Here is a 22,068-nt window from a genome sequence, read left to right as displayed (position 1 = left end):
AATGGAGATGAGGCCCTGAGGACAGCAGCTTCACAAAGTGATTGTGAAGTCCAACTAAGACTGGAAAAATGGAAGCAGGACAGAGATCAGGCCCTCATGACAAAATAGGGTGTTCACACAGATGTACGTAGGGGTATGCATCACATAGCCATCTTCCCAGAACACATGGCCACAATTACCACTTGGCAGGCATTTGAAGTACACTACCTTCTACATCAGACAGCCAGACACATCCTCTAGTCATAGTTGTCACAGGAAATTTGCATTCAAGTGAACATAGGAGCAGAGGGCAGACGAGTTTAGGAAAAGAAAAAATAATCTCAGAACTAACAGGACTGACAACCTTCTATTGCTGGAAATTTGAGGATGGTCAAGGAGGAATTCGAACTCATTTTCGCATCATTGCTGGGTCCTGGGTCTTCCTCAGTTGGCCTCCAAAAGTGGGGAGAGAACAAAACTCTGTCCTTATCTCGATGTCTAACTCAGACCTCAGCCACCTGCCTGTCACCAGCTGAAACTGCCAACTCTAGCTGGGGTTGACTAGGCCCATGTGACATTTGTCCACAGGAGCTGTTCAAGAAGGTAGTGCCCTGTGACTGCCTGGGCTCCATCTGGACACAGCGAAATAAAAAGGGAAATGAACACCTGGCACCCACCGTTCGGGCCACCATCGCCCAGTTTAACCAGGTGGCCAACTGTGTCATCACCACCTGCCTTGGTGTCCCTGGCATGCGGGCCACAGACAGAGCCAAAACCGTGGAGCACTGGATAAAGGTGGCCAGGGTAAGCTGTGACAGGGCACTGACAATTTCTCTGGAGATCTACGATCTGCCCCTCATTCAACAGATCTTAGGTTTAAAAGATTTTTCTGAGATGTACAATCCTTTGGTCCTGCCTGACATGGGTCCTGCCTGATCTAGACTCACATGTCATGTGGCATGAAGGGTGTGATCATCCTATCTCAGCTTCTTCTTTGACTTTCACTAAAATTGTTACCAATGACAGTTATGTAACTTGAGCCCTAGTGACTTTCATTCTGGCACTCAGTTAGTTGCTTGTGGGGAACCCTGGGCATCGTCTCACTGAGAAGGGTTAAACCATCTGACACAGCTGAAACTGCAACAGGCTGATCTCCAGCTGCCCCAAGCCCACATGAAATGACTGTGTTGTTTGCCTTCTTAGGAGTGTCTGAAACTGAGGAACTTCTCCTCACTGCATGCCATCATCTCTGCTCTGCAGACTGCACCCATACATCGTTTGAGCGAGACGTGGGGAGAAGTGTCCAGGTGGGTCTGCCAATCTTCATAAGGAAACCGCAGTAGATAAGTGACAGATACGGTAGATTAGATCTACCTTCTGCCCTCTGCATGGCCCTGGAAAGATCTGGGGCACTAAGGGTAGGAGTCACCTTGTAAGTGGGATATCTAACCCTCTCTGCTTTGATGCTAGGGTTTCCTTCTCAGGATTCAAGTTCCTTAATGTAATGCACAATTGTTCATAAAAAGTCTTTCTTCAAGTGATCACTAAGCAGCAGTTGAACTCTTTGTCCAGTTGAAACCATAACTGTCAAAACAGACAACTCTATGGTCAGCTAAAATGAGAGGGACTGGATGATCAAATGAGAGCTCCTATCCCAGTCCTTGGGCTTGCATAGGTTTTATATTAACTTAGTTAGAAATGCACATCCAGGTAGTTGGTTTCCTTTGGTTCTCAAGTGAAAAGAATTTGAACTCACATGCCTGCTGTTATTCTGCAGTTCCTCCTTATGGTTTCTCTCTCAAACAGGAAAACATCAAAACTTTTCACAGACCTGTGCACAAAAGACACTGCAGAGAACAGGAATCTGCTTCTTAAGGTAGAGAAGGGGATCTGGGCTAAAAGCATTTCAAAGAGAGAAAGGAGCAATTTTGGAAGAGGTTCAGGGGCAGATATGGATTTCTCATTTGTTTTATCATTTCTTTGTCTTTTCCTCATTGATAATTTGAGAAATTCCAGTTGTATCTTTGGAAATCACAGGAAGGCAGCTCGATTTGTCCTTGGTGAGGCTGGAGGCTTTGGGCACATGAAATTCTAGTTTTGGTAAGCTTCTGGGCTCTCAGAAAGGCTAAGTGAGCAGGAAGGGTTGGTGGACTGGTAGAATCAGCAAGTCGCTGGCTGCCATGCTAGGAAATGAGTGGACAAAGGGAAGCTTAGCTCATGTCCCACTGGGTGCAGCTGGGACTGATTCATGGGTGCGCTGTCGTTTCTCTCTCTGCCCCTGTGCCTGAACTGATGGGTCTTCAGATTTCTACTTCAGAGCCCAGCTGGCAGCAGCACTGACTCCTGATGACTGAGAAATAACTTGAGGTCTCACATATTCAATAGCGGATCCTTAGTGAGCAGAGCTCAGACTCCACTTCCCAGGGAATTCCTTGCCCTGTCCTTCATAGATGACACTTGAGGAGACCACATTCTAAATGGATGTTCAGAGACCGTGTCAGAAGATCTCCCTTGGCAGATTCCTAGGACCAGATGAAGTTGGATGTCACCTCTGATCTAGCTGTTTGTCCATAGGTTGAGGGGCCTGGGCCAGGAAGGAGTTTCTCACACATGATAGGTCACTGACTCTTCCACTCTGCATGGGCATGGCAGGGTACCTGGACACACTCCAGGAGCTCAGAGGATAGGATGGTGATTAGGGGTGCTGCTGGAATATATGGTAAAAGCAGCTGAGATTTTATTTGAGCTGGCAGGAACAGCTGGCTGCCCTCATAGTGTCCTGGGAAAGTCACTGGCCTGCTTGAACCTGACTCCTCATTTGGAGAGAGGAAACTTGAGAGCTTAGTGCAGGGAGCACACTGTGGCAATGAGTGCAAGTTCATGTGCTTCCTCCTGGATCCTCCTCAGAAAGGTGACATTAAGAGCAATGATAATTATACAAGCTGAGTGCTTTGAGAGGCTATGAGGCAGGTGTATGTTGAGACGGGGGAGCAGGTTTAGAATTTCCAGGCCACATGCCCAGGGTGACTTTCCAAGCAGTCATGGAAGCTGGGATTGAATCTAGAAGTAGACTGAGAGGGTAACAGATGTTTTACCAGCTGACCGGAGACTGGCCTGTAGGGCATTGCTTGGAGGGACAGGGCTGTAAGGAGAGAAAAATGTCACTAACCCTGCCTGACCCTGGCAGGTGGGGCTCTCCAAGAAGGCCACCCTGGAGACCAACCCTCAGAGAGCCCAGATGAGGCAGTGGAAGAAGAAGAAGGTGAGTGAGCTGTGCTAGGGTGGGTGTGAGGGCTCTCAGGGCAGGAGACCCTCCAGACCATCCAGCCTGAGCCAAGCCCCAGAGGGTCTTTGCTTAGAGCAGATATGGGCCCATGGGATACAAGTCAATTTTTACCACTTAATCTATGCATGGTGGGCTGTGACGTTATTCATGGCACTCTGGGAAGATGGGGTAGAAGGATCACATCTTCAAGCCCAGCCTGGCAACTCAGTGCTTTAGTAAGGCCCTGTCCCAAGGTCAAAACTACAAAAGGCTTCAGAATATGTCTTTTTGCAAACACCCTAGTTTTGGTATCCAAGAAGAAAAACAATTGCCATGGAGGTTATTAGGGATATTTAATGTCATAAGAAAAGAGTCAGAAGTGAGAGAATTGAAGGAAAGTAGGTGAGTGTCCCAGAGAGGGACAGGAGAGAGGTGCATCAAATGTCAGGGGACCTTATAGGCCTCGAGGGGGACCTGGGAGTGGGGACTCATCATCACTACCTCCCAATGGCACAGGGCCTGGTCCCCTTCCTTGGCACATTCCTGACTGACTTGGTGATGCTGGACACTGCGATGGAGGAGTATGTGGATGTGAGTGATCCTTGGGGTATCAAGTGTGGGAACAGGATCATTGGACTTGAAACAAAAGGCTCCTGGCATTAACCCTTAGTCCCCAGCTAACCTACTCTTGTCAGATCCTTACACCTGGCCCTGTGTGCTGTTGGCACCAAGTCCATCATGCCCACGAGTGAAGGACCCTCTGAAATGACCCTGAGTCTCTCTTATCCAAACCCTGAAGCTGCCCTGCCACAAAGCTGCATAGGGCCTTGGCTGAGCTGAACTCAGTCTCTCCCTCAGCTGATGAGCAAGGGAGGGTAGAGATATAGGTTCCCCAAAGTCCATATGGCTAGTATTCTTTCCTTTCTTAGGCCCTAGTTTTCCAGTCTGCTCTCAACAGGTTTTTGGGTTTAAGCCCCTCAGCCTCAGCTCTCATGTATGTCCTCTCCAGAGCCCAAACCTGACCTGGGTCCTCATCCATTTCTATGCACTCTTGACCCCCATGGGCCTAGGCACAATGCACAATGGCCACAGGTAGGGATGGGCTATTCACGTTCCAGTCCTTCTCATGAATATCTGCTATCTTTTTTGCAGGATAATTTGATGAACTTTGAGAAAAAAAAGAAAGTAAGCCACTGTGTCCTACAGTTCCTGGAGGGAGGGAGGCAGAATTCAGAGACCCCATGGGCTGAACACTCTTTAGCCCCAGCCCTCTGCATCTTGGTTTTAGTAGGAGGGGTTTTTGCACAGAAAAGATGAAAACCATCCTGATGGAGTATGTGCCTAAGACACTGGACACATGTGTAACTACCTGGACATGGGGCTGTTTCAACCCAACTCACAACAGCTTGGGTTTGGAAGAGATAGAGAAGCAGAGGGGACTACTAAACAGAAAGCCCTGTAGACCAGTCCTTAACTCTCCCTTCTCTGGGCAAGGCCCCCACCTCATTGCCAGTGCAAGCCCTCTCAGTATGCTGCCTGCCCCTCTTGCCCCAGGAAATGACAGTCCTTCAGGAGATTCAACTTTGCCAGGTAGCAGCCAGAAAATACAACTTCAAGCCAAAGGAAAATTTTCAAAACTGGTTTAACTCAAAAAAGTGGCTGACTGACAATGAAAGGTGAGGACCAGCCAGCTATTGTGGGAAAGCCCAGGGTCGGGGGTTCTCCTTCCTGGACTGCTGCAGACAGCCCAGGCCCATGGCGCCACTGCTGTCCACAGACCATGCTGCTTGGTGACTGCTGCCTGTGATAACAGGACTTGGGCTGCTGGGCAGGCATTGCTGGGCAGACTCAAGGCAGGGCTCTTGGGAGACTAAAAAATGCCTCTCTGTCCTGCAGCTACAAGGTGTCCCTTCTTCGGGAACCCCGATCCAAGCATGCCAGCAACACACTCACTGCCAAGAAACAATCATAAATCTTAGAGGCAACTGACTGCCCAGACCAGCATGTGCAGGTGGCCTCAGCACTCCATGAGATCTGCATATGAGCTCCTGCCAGAGTGTGGACAGGAGCAGGTCTCTCGCTTTGAGTGATCACCTCACCCACACTTTGGAATGACAGAATATGGCAGAAGATTGATGTCAAACGTGTAGGGCAATAACACTGTTTTGTTAATGTATAAACACAAAACCTACAAAGTTTTAAAAAAGATAAGAAGTTATCCACTTTGCATTCTAAATAAAGTTAAATATTAAATTAGTTAAATATTAGTTAAATATTAAATTAAATTAAACTGTTAAGTTTAGGAAGCTAATATGTCTTAATATTGAATACACTTTATATTTGTACTTTGCATATCCAAAGTAAAATACAAAAACTCTATTTGGACTGACGTTTATCAGTCTTTTACTAATTCAAAACTTTTGATGAATTCATTTGTATATTTTACATTCTATTGTATTGCTCATATTTCTGAGTTAGTGACAAAATCACACACTGTTCTACATGAATGTTATAGAAAATTATCATTTATTATTTGTTTGTATCTACATTTTATGAATGCTATCTTTGTACATATTTCTAGTTGTTTTTCTTTGCAATTTAATTAATAATTTAATATGTATGTATGTATTATTTAAAATGTTCGGGCTCATCTCTCAAAACATAAAAGACGGGGCTGGGGATTTAGCTCAGCGGCATAAGCGCCTGCCTTGAAAGCAGGCAGTCGTGAGTTCGATCCCCGGTACCGATAAAAAGGAAAAAGACAAAAAAAAAAAAAAACATAAAAGTCTTCAGTTTCATACATTTACATGCTGTTGTCTTTTTTCAGTTATGTTTACTACATGTGATTTCTTCCTTACATGATTTTTTTTTTTTGGTACTGGAAAGCAAACTCAAGAGCTCACACTTGACAGGCAGGCACTTGTGCCCCTGAGCTACACCCCAGCACTCTTACATTCATTTTTATGTATGTGTATGAGTTTGAAAGTTTGCTGTTGGTTTTGGGTATGAAACACATCAATAGAATCTGACATTGCAAATAATATATAAATTCAGGAAACTTTATAATTCTAAATAAATTAGGTATATGTTATGTCCTTTATTACACAGGGTACAAAGCATTTATATCATGTTAGTAAGTAAGCATAATACAATCTACTGGCTAGAAGGAACATCTGAACTATTTCCTTTTGCCCACTCATTTCTTATATCACTACACATATCACAAAATGGAAATTATTTCTGAAATAATTGAAGATATCATGCTGTCTCTCTTGCTGTAAGGTCAATGTGCTATGAAATACAATATGATTTTTTTAAAAACTACAATGCTGTGCAACAAATTATGAACACGTTTTTGCATCCGAATAATTAATGAGTAGAAAGTAATACTGCCGTTACATTTACTAAAACAGAGGTCAGTGGAGAGAACACTTATCAGATGGTGCCTGATTACAGGCAGGCTAATCACACCAGCAAACAGCTTTCCTAGCACAATATAATTTTCAGAAATAGACTCGTCTGACATAAAACAGCGTTGATGGCTGTCACTGATTTTCCTGCTGCTTCATACTTATCCTATTGCTCAGGTTATTTTCAATTTGCCTGCTTTGGGCAAGTAATTCAGTGCCCAGGATGCCCTATCTTTTTCTTCTTAAATACTCTTATTAGCATCTTTCACATGAAAAGAGAGTGCATGCAATCTGTTGTCCATCATTCCAGTGGGAAGGGTAGGTGAGAATTTGCTTTACAAAGGAAAAACTACTACTAATATTTCATTCCTATGAATAATTCTCATAAAATTACTGCACTTATGAAGTAGGCAATTACTCTTATTATCTCTCTTTTTCTAATGTACCTTTAAAGAATTTTGCTTTTTCATCATCAAACTCATTAACAGGAAACTATATTTTACTTTCCATTTTAAGTTTTTTGAAGATTTGGTGATATCTTTATTCTTGATATGTTTCCTTTTTTCATGCAGTAATGACCTTTTATTTTAAAATTCATGATATATTAAGGTCACTTTAATATATGAAATAATTTCATGTATTCATAATGATATATGAAATAACTTCTCTTTTGGTGTTGGAGATTGAACTCAGGTGATGGAAAACAGTAAACATGGACTATATAGGTCAACCCTTATTGAACAACCTCCTGCATGAGAAACTTTGCATAATATAAATCAATCTTCCCCAATTCTTTATTTTCTCATAAATGTTATTATTATATGTGGCTGAAAGTTATAATTGCAATAGTATAAGTTTTCTTTAGTACTTTAAAGTTATTATTATGCGGTGTTTTCACACTGAATTTAAAATTTTTGCATTTAGTATTCCTTCTGTGCACATACTGAGGACTCTTTTTTTTTTTTTTTTTTTTTGCCTTTTTCCTTTTTTATCGGTACCAGGGATCAAACTCACGACTTCCTGATTGCAAGGCAGGTTCTTATGCCGCTGAGCTAAATCCCCAGCCCCACTGAGGACTCTTTTGGAGTTGTCCTTCCCAGGATGCTTTGAACTGCATAGCCAATGGCTTCTTCAGTTTCTTATTGCGAAAACAGTATTAACTGTTGATGGCTCAGTTTTCTCAGATTATTTCATAGTGTCCTGAAGTTACTCTAGACTTCTGTTCATTCCTTTTTCTTAATGTTATTTCTCATTAGCGGTTTGTTGTTTCTTTTTCAAGTTCACAATTACTTCCTAATCTGAAGTACCACTTGTAGGATTGCTGATCCTCTTGCAGGATTCTAAGTATCACATTTTCTGTGTGGATACGTGTGTGTGTGTGTGTGTGTGTGTGTGTGTGTGTGTGTGCATGCGAGTGTATTTCCAGTATTATACGGAGTACTTTTCATAACTTCCTATACCTAGGGTAAATGCTCACATATTCATGAATGGTGTTTACTATATCAACTATAACTCTTATTCAAATGACTGATGATGCTGTTAGATAAAACACTAACAAGAGTGCATGTAGTTGAACAACATGATTACATTATTTATTCTCATATGTATTTGACGGTGACAAGAGAAGGCTTTCAGAGTAAGGTGAGCTCTCTCAGTGGCAGGCTGCCTGGTTTCTGCATCTGCCCAAGTTTGACTCTAACTACTGCTCTGTATTTCAGCCCCGCCTTACTCTTAATGTTCCCTCCAATAAAGCTTTACCTGGCTCCTGTCAGGATTAGCCAGGAAACCTGAAGACGCCTTTGTCTGCCTACAGATCCCTTTCCTCTGCCTGCCAGCCTGTCAGACACATGCACCTGCTTGCTCATTCACTGGGATAATCTCATTATGTTTTTCTCACATTTCATTCAAATTCACTTCCCTTGTTTGTTCCTTCTCTTTTCATAGTCTCTCACATACTCCATCCCTCATTTCTGTTATACAAGAATATTCTCATTAAAGCCTACTGCTCCCCTAGTAGGTCCCAAATTATTACTTCCTCTGTCAGTTCCTGAGGAATGAAACACTTGGAGAATATTTCAAAGAAGTTTTAAATTACACGTGAATTTATGGATTATTTTTCAGATACCGATATACTTGGTGGTTACTCTGTCCTCAGAAACAGTGCTAAGAGCTCAATCTAGTGCCAAATTGGAGAACAAAGGGTTGACTGCATTGTTTCCTGCTGGGACCCTGACAGCCTAAGAAACATCACAATGAATAAGGCACTTCCTCAAAAGGTTTATGCACAATAGGTCTTTCACTCTCCAACCCCAGTGATCCTCAAACTTCAACATATTACACTCACACACATTCTTTCTCTGTCTCTGTCTCTGTCTCTGTCTCTCTGTCTCTCTCTCTGTCTCTCTGTCTCTCTCTCTCTCTCTCTCTGTCTGTCTCTCACAGACACATAAACTCACACACACTAGATTCATCAGAGAGCCAAGAAAACAGATTCACAATATTTGCAGTTCTCTAAAACCAATTCTACTGATATCACAATTGAAATATCAAAGAATTTGAAACCAGAATACTGAAAACAATCAATTACATTAAAGATGATACAAATAAGGAGCTGAATTAATCAAATAATTTATTATTTAATGAGGTCAAATAAGATACAATAGAGAACTGAATGATTCCAAGAGGAAATCATTATGCAACATATGATACACTGCTGCAGTAGAAAAAGAGAATTAGGGAAAATAAACTAAGAATTCCTAGAAGTCAATGCACAAATAGACTTATTAGAAATACAACTGAAAAAAATTCAACTGAAATTCTCAATTTAAGATGAATCACAAGTAATAGTATCAGAATCATAGGACATACTGGATGCGCTAGATTAATGACACAGAGAATAAAAATGAGAAGTGATGAGAAGTGGAATAGGCCAGAGTAGAATATGAAATTAACATTTCAGATGTATAATAATGTTACCTAATATATATTTTAAAAATAATTCAGAAAATCATGTTGCATTCACCTATTAAAGGGGAAAACTCACTTTACTGATGCAATATGAAAGAATAAGAGAAAACCAACTAAAATACAAAAGTGAAAAGTAAAGTGACACCCTCAGAGTAAATGGAATTGTATTTTAGCACTGTGAAGCACACGGAATTTAAGAAAGGGAGCTAGTAAAATTAGCAGTAGAGATAAAAATAAATTCAATCAATAAAATTAGAATAATAAAATGTTCAAATATTGGAATTGAGTACTATTTTTCACATATTCCATATCATTTATCAAACAGTGAAAGAGATTACAAGTTATATACTGCAAAGGAATGATAAAGGTGTATTTTGATATATATGCTATCACAGCTGAGTTAATAGCTATCCACATGCATGTATCAAATTAACACAGTCTAGTAAATTCACACAAATATGGTCACTTCATCTATGTAACCTGTACTTTAGTTAATCTTTGAATAATAATGGTTGAGATCTGGAATACCCTCTTAACATCTCTTACACTTATAGGCTGGGCTTTTAGAATGTGAGGAAATCACAGAGATACTTATAGCTAGGAGCCTGACCACTGGGCCCATGAACCTGGGGGAATGGATGTCTCTCTCTGGCTCCTCCCTTCTCCCCCTGCTTCCTGGTCTTCATGAGGAGAGCAGCCTTTCTTCCACGATGCCCTCCATTACCCTGTTTCTAGCTTGCAACCAGCTCACCAGGGACTGACACTGTGAAACATAGCAAACTTTACCACTTCTCTGCTGTCAACTGCTTTGTCCCAGTCACAAGGAAAGAAAGTCATGCATAGGAAGTAAGCACCAACTGTCTTCTGGCAAACACAAAGCAGAAAAAATACTGAACTTACATTTGCAGAGGTAGACATGGGTCTCCTAGTTGTGCCTGTGTGTTCCTTCTCCTGACGGTGAAGATAACCTGAAGGAAGGACAAGCAGGAGTCTAACACTAGAAGATAAATGTTTGCCACGTTCAACATTTGGTTCATTCTATTTTATGAAGAGGAAAGGAATTTCATAAAATACATGTGCTAGAATACACACATGTACACACACCCTGCACACACACACACACACACACACACACACACACACACACACACCGTACACACACAAATACACATGGACATTGTTCATACCCTTGACGATCACGGTGGTCATCACAATTTGATAAAAGGATAAACTGTAAGTTTTGGCTATCTTCCATTTTGTTCTCTGAGATTTCACCATAAAGAGTATCAGGGAAGTTACTGTATTCAGACTGAGGGATTCAAAGAGAATCCTGAGCTGTGCATCATTCTCCTGTTCCTTTTACCAGCAATTTATCCCTTGATTCATGGACATTTAACACTCACTTCATCCATCGCTGGCAACTGCAAACTGAAAATCATGTGTGTGTGTTTTTCTTTTGTCAGTAGCTGCATGCTATTTCTCTGTCACTGTCAAACATGCTCTGGCTCTCCTATTCCTTCCATATAGACTTGAAAACTCAAGCCACAGAAACCTGCAATGCTTTCTTATGTTTTTATTTCCACCAAAAAAATATTTTGCTGGCCCCGTTAAATAACTCTGTTACACACAATTGTTCCTACACACTTTCTCAACATTCTGCCGTTTCTTCAGATGTCAGCCAGGAAGAACATTAGCTACACAAAACTGCAAATATTAAGGTTTTTTTCTTTTTTCTCTTACTCAAACCCTGACTTTGGATTTCATCGCAGGGCCTTAGTGAGTGATGTACTGTGGAAATGAAATCGTTTTTCCCAGGAGGTTAGAGATAATCTGCAATGCATCAGTGCCATGAGATAAGCATTGAATATCTTTGAAGTTATGAGTATACGTTCATCTGAAACTTTATGCATCTACTTGGTGCTCATACACCTCCTTCACCACATATCTCAAACCTGTTCTTGATTGCATGGTTTCGGGCCTAGGACTTACCTCAATGGCATAAGTGCCTGCCCTTGCAAGCATGCAGGCATGAGTTTAATCACAGTACCAAAAAAAAAAAAAAAAAGAATGGATTTTGATTTCATGATTTCTTTTCTTATTATTGAGTTTTTAAATTTCTTTGTGTATTATGGATATAATTTCTTTATCAGAAATAAATTCTTCCAATAATTTTCCCCCTGCAATTATCTTCATTCTGTTTCCTGATTGCCCTAATGTATGAAATGATCTGCACATTCACAGCAGGAGAAAGAACTGAACAGTAGCTAATATAAGTATTTAATAAACTCCTGGGATAAGTTTTGTATTACTGGGATCCCATTCTTTGCTGTGATTGATTATATTCTATGTGGAAATTCAAACCAAGATACAAGACTTTCACCACTTTTAAATCCCTGGATTTAGGGGAATATCTTTGACAAATGGCTGCAACCCTAAGAAAAAAACAAGCAGTAAACCAATTTAGGCAGATGCACCTTTTCTCTCTGGAAGTTTAGGGAGCAGATGCTGTTTCCTTGCGTTTTGTTTTGTCTGGGTTTGACTTTGTTTGTTTACACTGATTACACTCACTCGTGCAATTCAGTACATATTCATCCAACCAATGAAAAGACACACACATATGCTCCTGCTGTGTAACCCCTGAGTTGTACAGTGCTTTCTCTTTCCCTCCCTAGTGGATCCATGACTCTTAATTGTGGACTGAGTTGAGCTATAGCTGCTCAGTTATGCAACAGAATTACCTAAGAAATATCTACATTGTTCACTTCCAAGCCTTCAAAGATCAGAGAAACTAAAAGGCTATTTCCCTGGCCATAACAGACAGAATGGGAAAAAGAAAATTGCATGAAATTTGAATTTCCTTTTACCAAATCAAATATATGCAGAAGGCAACAAAGTGAAATGGACCCTGTAAGTCAGACCCAGGTCTGCTACTCAATGGCTGTTGACTTCATGGAACTTACTACATATCCAGTGTTGTTTTCAGATGTAAGAAAGAGTTAATGATGCATAGCGGCTTTTCAGAGTTGCTGAGAGAATGAATTTATGTAATGCATTTAAATAACTAGATGAATTATACAATATAATAAATGCTGAGTTATCCTTGGTCTTTTAAAAATTACTTTTTCATTCCCTATTCTTATATTTCTGCCCCTCTGCAATGAACGTTTTACATCTTCTACTGGTGCATAAAATGTATTACACTTTGAGATCTCTGAGTCATTCATTTTCTTCTCTCTCCTGACATATGATAATTAATTGTTTACATGATCTACATTTATGTTTATATGTTTTACACAAGTAGAAGGAGCACTCAAAACCACTCTTACTCACCAATACCTGGATAAATGCCCAACCAGCTCCAACCAACACCTGATAGCATATGATGAATGACAGCAGAACAGTGGGGTCTTTGGAGAAGCGGAACGCAGCATTCCTAGGAAGCTCAGCTCTTCTTCTACAGTGCATGGACACCTGGAGAAGCCACACAGCCATCACATTCACCAGAACTGTGGGCAGGAGAAGGATCTTTGAGAATCTCCCTGAACAAAATCCTCATTTACTTCTACATATAAAATCCCAATGGCCTGGTTGTTTAGCTCTGATTTAAATGTTTCCAGTGACACCGATTTACTGCCCTCAGTAGTAACCCAAACCCAGATCTGTATACACATGGATGAACTAAAGAAGAACTAACCCTATTATAAAAACTTCTAACAGGTTTATTATGCATTCATCCAAATGAGAGAATATTTTATTGCTAAATGAATTAACAAAAAGGTCAAAACAAAATGAAAAAATAAGATATTGGGTAGTATGTTAGAAAGATTTGCAAAAATTTCTGCATATTTATAGAATATTTTACTGATGAAAACATAAATCAACAAGAATTACATGTGATAGTTATGTCTTATATGAGAAAACTGAGTGAGCTGCATAAAACTAGAATTCATTGAAAAACATGCATACAGTCATTTTCAAAGGTATAAACACAATTTAATGCTAACATGAATAAAAGATAGATTAATCTAAATATAAATAGAGTGTCACTCTATTAAATATCTGTAATAATATTTCTAATTCAAGTTAAAAAATAAAATGCTATTATTTTTCACAAGTACAAATTGCATAAAATTTCCTTAGATTTTAAAATGTCACTAGTTGTGTGAGAACCTGACATAAACAATTTGAAAGACAAAAAGCTTATTTTGGTTCACAATCCACAGGTTGCAGTCCATGGCCTACCTTTTCTCACTTTAGACCTGCAGGAAGTCAGAAAGAGCAGAAAAGGCCAGGAAGAGGAAAGTGTCTCAGCATGGCAACCAGGCACCAAAGAAGAGTCCAGGAGTCAGACAGGAAAAATTCGGGGAACACATATATGCCTCATGTTCACCCCCATGACCCAATAAGGCTATTGCCTTTATCCATCACCTGCCTATAATGACATCCACCTATTCTTGCTGCCTTGATTATCTGATCATTTTCCAAAAACCCCATCGACTCTCAACAAAACCTTTAGTTTTATGGAACATTTCACTTCCCTACCATGACACTCCCATAGTTGCAATCATAGATAATATCACTGTATCTGAATGGCTTAAACAAACATCACCTTATCTAAAGGAAAACCATGATCAGGTAAACTCAGATGGTTTTCCACAGGCTCACTGCTACCTGATTCCAGGTTCTGCAATGTGTAACAAATAAATCATGCTATATGGTTTGGATACCAATGATAATGTGCTCAAATTCCTGATGCCATCACTGAGATGGTCACGGGGGTGAATTAGTTCCCATTTCATTATGTCCTCTAAAGCACAGGCATCCATCACATTCTTTAAATTCTCACAGATTTTTAAGACTACATCTTAGCAGTTTTCAAGGTTTGATCTAAATGGAAAATAACTTCCCCAAAACCTCATTCCACTCATAAAATTGAACCAACTGAAAGGGTTGGATTCTCCAGCAGGTGGGGGGCTCTCTCCTCCTGCTATGGGAAACCTTGTGCTTACTCATGTTTTACTGTTTTCCTTGATATCTGCTTCTCTGAGTCACTTAACAATAGCACCTTCCTTACTGCCCAAGTCCTAGAAGACACAACAGAAAAGCTCACCACTACCATTTTCTGCACACTGCTGCTCATACCTCATTTTTTTTGCAAATGTGTATTTCTGAAAAAGGTTTAAATTTTCAGAGTTTTGCTCGTTTCATCTTTAAATTATTATGGTACTTTTCATTCTGTAAACTATTTCTGCCTCTAGAGCTTCCTTTATATACAGTACAAAAGTACTCTTAAAACATACAGGACAAAAAGAATATTTTCCTAAAATATTTGTGCAGGCTTCAATATTATCTCAGGAGTACAGATGTAGGACATTTTCCATAATAATATCTAGCTACCAAAAAGGCTTTTCATTTATTGAGTTGCTCTCCTACATGATATCACATTTTTCCTCGAATCAAGTGGCACATCTTACCCACTGATATCTGTGGATCTTCTTTACTAAATGTAATACTTCGTATGCTCACAGTCTTTCTCTTTAACTCTGTTTCAACTGATATCAATACAGCCGTTACAGCACTTCTAATTATGGTATTTGCATTGTGATTCTTACTCCTTTTTGGAATGTTTCCACATTGATTTACTGTTTTTAAAATTTCATGTACATATGAAGTTCATCTCTTTTAGAAAGTACTTGGCTTGGAATGGCTCTTCTATCCAGTTGGATAATGTCCTTAACTGAATGCTACATCCTTTACATCCAGGAAAATTCTTTGTTTTTATGGTTTCATTTTTTTGTTGTTGTTGTTTTTCACATCTGTTCTTTTTCTGCATAAACCTCATCTTCCCAGTACACCGACCCCTATATATAACCCAACAATTATCAGGAACTAACCCTCCCCAAAGATTCATCCTATTAGAAAATAATCCTAACTCTAACATAACACTAACCCTAACTTTATAACCCTAAGACTCTGACTATAACACTAAACCTAAGCAATGAGCTAAGCATAAATGAGCAGTAACCCCAAACCTATTACTCATGCTCCCCTACCCTAACACTGACAATACCCTACAATAACACTGACAACATCACCCACTCTGATTCCTAATCCCACCCCTCACTCTAAAACAAAAGAGATGAAAACTAACCATAGTCCTCCACCATTCATCCTATCCCTAACTCTGCTTCTATAAACACAGATTAAACTCAACCAATGTCAAAACCTAAACACTAAACTTTACCTTAACCCTAACTTGAACCCTAAATATGACCCCAGCTCTGACACTGATATTATCCCAACTGGACCTGTATCCTGCAGTATTAATCATAAATGTAACCCTAACCTTAACTCCCAACTGGAAACTCACACTGATCCCCAAGACTAATCACTAAAACCTGCCCTAATTCCTAATCTGAACCCGAACTCTGTTTTTGAAATCTAATCCTAACCACTAACCACTGCCCCTAACACTATATTTAATACCTTTAGCACTTACTGTAGCCCTAAACGTGGGCCTAAGCTAGCCCTCATTCCAATCCCAAAGCTGACTCTGCACCATACACCTCCTTTACTTATTCCCCCAAACAAAACTGAACCCTTAAAAAACCATTAGCTCAAATAAACATCTCCTCATAAATTGGGACTGTTGCTTATTTATTCTCAATAACAAGAAAATGTCCCACATCCCCCTTAGATCTTTATCTCCCTAAACCCAAACCCTAAACTCAATTACAATGCTAATCCCTACCCAAATCCTGAGTAACAGAAAGAGCCAAGGTTTATAGCAGCATGGTCTTAAGAGCAAAATCAAGGAAGCCATCTGTGTATCCACTGGTGACTGTGTAAAGAAAATGTACTATCTACACATAACGGAAAATAAAGAGAATAAAGATATGCCATGTGCAGGAATTTAATCTGCTAAGTGAATGTGAGCACTGTGTGTTTTGTGCATGAGATGAGTTTAATAACATTAATGAAATCAAGCAAAAGGGATTTAGAAGAGGAAGAGGGAAGGGGATTACAAAACAACTCTACGGTGAATGTGCACCTACTCCCCACTGTGTGTAACTACAGCTACTGCAAGGATGTACTAAGAAGGAAATACTTTTCAAAAACCTGGAACCTAATTTCTAACACTTCATCTCTCATTCTCAGCCATAACACAGTGCAAATCTCATGTTAAACCTCCACTACATCCCAACAAACCTCAACCCAAACGCCATCTTGTTCCCTCACCCTAACATTCATCCCCTTCCTCATCCTAACTGTAATGGAATTTTGAAGAAATGACCTCATGACCTCGGTGATAGAACCCAACAAGGCTTGGAACTCTGGTAACCAAGCCTCCACACTTTTGAATCTATCTCCTGCCCTGATCACTTGGAGGGAGACATTCAAGAGTAGAAGATGAGCTTTTGCTGTTTTCCTGGTTTCCAAAGTTCTAGCCGCAAAAGGCACAGGAACCAGAGCCTTTTCAGATCTTGGTTCCCACCTCACTGTGGATGTTTCAAGCTAATGTTCAGGAGGAGCCGACAAGTAAGAGAGATAACCCCATGCCAATGCCAGCCTCTTAAGGGCAGTCATTCACCAATGGATTTGGGGGGATGTGCAGGGGTTGACCCAAACAGGGGGAGATTTAAAGTGTCCCAACTTTGACCTGTCCACTTCCTATTTCCTACTTCATGGTTGGAAGTATGACAGGCATCGAAGGTCTATAGTTACGGGATTATTGGGGATCAGTTTATCTGATGGGAGGTTAATCAACTGATTCAAGCTGTCCTCTCGCACCTCTCTGTCTCAAGATTATACATATACCGCCCTATGCTGCCTAACGTGGAGAGATTTTTCTATGAGGGGGCTGTGTGGGGATGGCCAGGAGGAGTGAATGATAACTTGTGGCTCAAATGTCAGGTACTCTCTTGGCAGAGCTCTGTGCAGATCATCAGCACACCATGTGGCAACTCTGTCTCCATCAACCCAGAGCAGGAGCATGAAAACTCCAACAGTGGCCAGTGCTGGTCTAGGGTGCAAGTGAGCACACAAGGGTCTGTACAGGTGAGAACTCATGCTGACCAGCACTAAGATCAAAGAAAGATAACTTCCCCGGGTCATGGCTTAGGGCTTGACCATAGAAATGACCTGTAGTCCCATTGCCAAAGGAATCTGGTCTTCCTTATAACCCTTGTTCACTTAAATAGGTATAAAGTTTCATATCATGCATTTGTAGAATCAGAGCAAGTATGTTCTGAATCATTTCCCTCTAAATCAAGATATGGACAACTTGGTTTGATGTAGTGTTTACTTAACTGCTCCAAGTATCCCATGTGCAATCAACTCCAATACCTTTCTGGGCCTTCTACACATCCAAACTCTTACCAGGAGGGTTCCACAAACAAATGAGTTATGTACACTCACAAAAATATAAACTTTGCTAAGCTGCTCTGCACATTTCTCAATAGTGTCACATCAAGAACATGTCACTCAATTCCCAGTACCAAAAAAAGAAAATAAAAACCTATGCCTGTAGCCATAGCAGATATCAGATGTGGCCTCCCATGGCTGCACAATATTCCATTAAGAAAGGTAAATTCTGGCAGAAGCTAATTTTTTACCATGAGTGGACCAGATGGCACTTCTCAATCATGTGCAGTGAGCAGGACGTGACTCTGTGTGTCCTAGTAGGTGGTGTTTAGTGTCCAGCACTGTCACATACAATGACACAAGTGGCAGTTTTAACAACAGTTCCAGAAACTGCATGTCAAAGTGCTTCCCAGAAAGGTTTCTTCAGAGGCCACCCTGCATCTCAAAATCTCTGTGTCTTTGAAGGGAAATAAGGTTGCAGTACTGATCCTCAGGGCTCCCCTTAAACTAATCTAGGGCAAACCAGCTGTACTGCTTCAGTTAAAAAGTTTTTCCAGAATTTTGTCCCATGCACCATCCTTATCAATGTGGAGGGAAGTTGGTTACTCCAGAACCTTCCAGTCTATATCAACAGCAGCCCACATTCCAAGTATTTTAGGAGGAAGTCTACACATTACTCACTATGGGTGATTCTCAGTCCTGACACGTGTGCCACTCAACAGTCACTTGTCATACAGAACCTTTTACTTTCTCCTCTCCACAGTAGGGATATTTTGGACAACGCTCTTCATGTAAGTTATCAATAAAGGCCGGGGCTGCTGAACCACAGCAGAGACTACCTTAAAGACACAACTTGTTTAGCATTCCCTGGTCCTAACTCTGAATTTTGAGTGAAAATATTTGAATCGTTTTCACTATGGAAACACACACCCACGCCACCACCGCTGCATTCACAAACATAAATGTTTGAGTCTTTCTTGTCCGAACTCTGGATCCCAATCTTCTGGTGACTCATGCTGTTGCTCCTGGCTATATGTTTCTCCTTGTTTTCTCCAGGGTAACATTGAGTCTACTTTGAAGGAAGCAGTGACCTGCAGGGCGCAGACTCTCCAGTCAGAACAATGGGAGAAGTTGGTTGGGTTTTTGGTACCATCAAGCCTAATTAGACCCATTTCATACTTTACCAACTTTCTTTGCTCCTCCTGGGACTTTGACATAGTTCCATACTCTGTGCACAAGCTCTTCGGGAGGTGAGTGCACCCGCCAAGGCACAGTACACACACCATCACATACTGTTTCGGGAATGCAACTGCAGCTCTCCTCTCTATGCTCCTCTGAAAACTAGGAAAGGAAAGGAGCAAACCTCACAGGGTTTTTGTATGGATACATACCATAATATGTGTTAGGCCAGTGCCGTCTACCTTGGCCTGCTGAAAGGGTGCTGGACAAGCTGTCCTCATTCATGTTTGTATTTTTCTGTGTCTCCAGAGAAGAGGTTCTCTGCCTCATATCCCATGTCCATTAATATGCATAAAAACTTGTAACAGCAGGCAGGATTTCCACGTCTGAAGTACATTTATGGCTTTTTCTAGCTTGTGTTTCTCCTGATACACAATAAACAAGGGACCACTGGGTGCAGAAAGGGGAGCCTCCAAGCATGACTGATACAAAAGAAGTTACATAGCGATTTCGTTCACTCAACCTGCATCTATATAACAGTTACATTACCCAGTGACATTTCTGCACACAGAGCATAATGCTGGGATCCAAGAAAACCATTGCTGAGCTCAAATTCTACTGTTTGCACACAATAATATAGAGGCTGCAACACACAGCTCAGGACTGGGAAGAATTTCAGAACAGAGGGAGTGGTGAGAAATGAGTGATGGATATGAGGACTTTGGCAATAGAGACAGTGACAGAATCCTGGTGCTGGTATATATATATATATATATATATTGGTCTTTTTCCTTTTTATCAGTACCTGAGATCGAACTCACGACTGCCTACTTACAAGGCAGGCGGTTATGCGGCTGAGCTAAATCCCTAGTCCCTGGTATATTTTTTGATTCTATGGTAGAGACATGGTTTTGGGTTTTTCTTGTCAGAAGTAAGAGTCAGATAGTGCTGTAGGTGGAATTGTTAGAGTCCTTTAATAGGAGAGTGGAGAATGAGCTTCAATGCCAGTACCTAGGAGGCTCATCTTGAGTAAAGCAGCTTTCATTTCTGCTGGATCGCCATGTCAACATGTCCATCCCTACTCAGAGCAACCAGGGGCCAGGCTGGAGTTGGGATGCACAGACTGCTGTCAAATTTGCTTGAAGCCCAAACCTGGGAGATCAAATCCATGGAATTTTGCAACTGTTTCTTTCGGAAAGAATGATTGTAATGAAGTAGAGACTCATAGGATTAGAATTTGCCTTTGTAGGCAGACTCAGCAATGCTAGGACATTCACAGGGGGCTGGGGGGTGGGTTGGGCTTTCCTCAAGGCAGAGAGACAGGACCAGGCAAAACACAAGCTTGTCTTGGAGAGACAGGGTAACAGGCAACTCTGAGCCTCTGACTCCTGCTCATTCATTTCTCCCCAGCACAATTTCTTCCATGTTTGAAAACTGGCCCGAATGGTACCATCCACCGTACATTCCGAAACTCACAGTTTCAGAGGTCTGCATGCAGGCAAAGTCACGTGGAGCACACCTGGAGCCTGCTTTAACAGATGGTGAGGCACAAACAACACAGTCTGGAAGACTGTAAATGGGTTTCAACTGGGCATTGGAATTCCCAAAAGAGTAGCTGTGTCTTTTATGCATTTGATAGGTGACTAACTTGCTAAGCTTTCCCCCTTCTAGCTCCTGCTCCATGTCACCCGCGACATGAACCTGCTTTGCAGACAGAGCCAGCAGTAGAGTCAAAGCCTCTGCTGGAGAGAGCAGAGCAACAGAAGCCAGCTGTAGAGCCCTCCTGCCTGTCTTCTGAAATGGAGGACGGGTCCATGCAGGAGGTGCTCTTAGCCCTCTCTCCTAAGAAAGTAGCTCAACAACTGACGCGGATGGATGCGGTGAGCAGCTGAGCTCAGTGGGCAGGGTAGGGGCAGCCTCTTCTCCTGCATGCTCATCTCAGTCAAACCTTTCCTTGACCAGATTACATGGATCGATGAGAGACCACAGTTCCATGTCCTATGTTCTGTGACGCCTTACTGATCCTTAGCCCCTAAGCTACTCCTGTCCTCATGTGGATGAAGGCAATGGAGATGAGGCCCTGAGGACAGCAGCTTCACAAAGTGATTGTGAAGTCCAACTAAGACTGGAAAAATGGAAGCAGGACAGAGATCAGGCCCTCATGACAAAATAGGGTGTTTACACAGATGTACGTAGGGGTATGCATCACATAGCCATCTTCCCAGAACACATGGCCACAATTACCACTTGGCAGGCATTTGAAGTACACTACCTTCTACATCAGACAGCCAGACACATCCTCTAGTCATAGTTGTCACAGGAAATTTGCATTCAAGTGAACATAGGAGCAGAGGGCAGACGAGTTTAGGAAAAGAAAAAATAATCTCAGAACTAACAGGACTGACAACCTTCTATTGCTGGAAATTTGAGGATGGTCAAGGAGGAATTCGAACTCATTTTCGCATCATTGCTGGGTCCTGGGTCTTCCTCAGTTGGCCTCCAAAAGTGGGGAGAGAACAAAACTCTGTCCTTATCTCGATGTCTAACTCAGACCTCAGCCACCTGCCTGTCACCAGCTGAAACTGCCAACTCTAGCTGGGGTTGACTAGGCCCATGTGACATTTGTCCACAGGAGCTGTTCAAGAAGGTAGTGCCCTGTGACTGCCTGGGCTCCATCTGGACACAGCGAAATAAAAAGGGAAATGAACACCTGGCACCCACCGTTCGGGCCACCATCGCCCAGTTTAACCAGGTGGCCAACTGTGTCATCACCACCTGCCTTGGTGTCCCTGGCATGCGGGCCACAGACAGAGCCAAAACCGTGGAGCACTGGATAAAGGTGGCCAGGGTAAGCTGTGACAGGGCACTGACAATTTCTCTGGAGATCTACGATCTGCCCCTCAT

At 41.5% G+C, this 22,068-nt stretch overlaps 1 long non-coding RNA gene across 1 annotated transcript in view; it reads right to left on the bottom strand.

The window, feature by feature from the left end:
* The window catches only part of LOC134475148 (uncharacterized), a 166,057-nt gene that overhangs the window by 113,462 nt on the left and 30,527 nt on the right, over nucleotides 1-22,068 (bottom strand). Inside the window, exons 4-5 of the long non-coding RNA XR_010046110.1 lie at nucleotides 12,952-13,127; nucleotides 10,522-10,589 (exon numbers count right to left, since the gene is read on the bottom strand). This is a non-coding gene — a long non-coding RNA (uncharacterized LOC134475148). The remainder of the gene's footprint in view (nucleotides 1-10,521; nucleotides 10,590-12,951; nucleotides 13,128-22,068) is intronic.

Source organism: Cavia porcellus, unplaced genomic scaffold, assembly GCF_034190915.1.
Source record: "Cavia porcellus strain 051 isolate PalLab524CR breed Dunkin Hartley unplaced genomic scaffold, mCavPor4.1 scaffold_136, whole genome shotgun sequence".
Taxonomy (NCBI): domain Eukaryota; kingdom Metazoa; phylum Chordata; class Mammalia; order Rodentia; family Caviidae; genus Cavia; species Cavia porcellus.
This window is presented reverse-complemented; position numbering and strand designations above follow the sequence as displayed.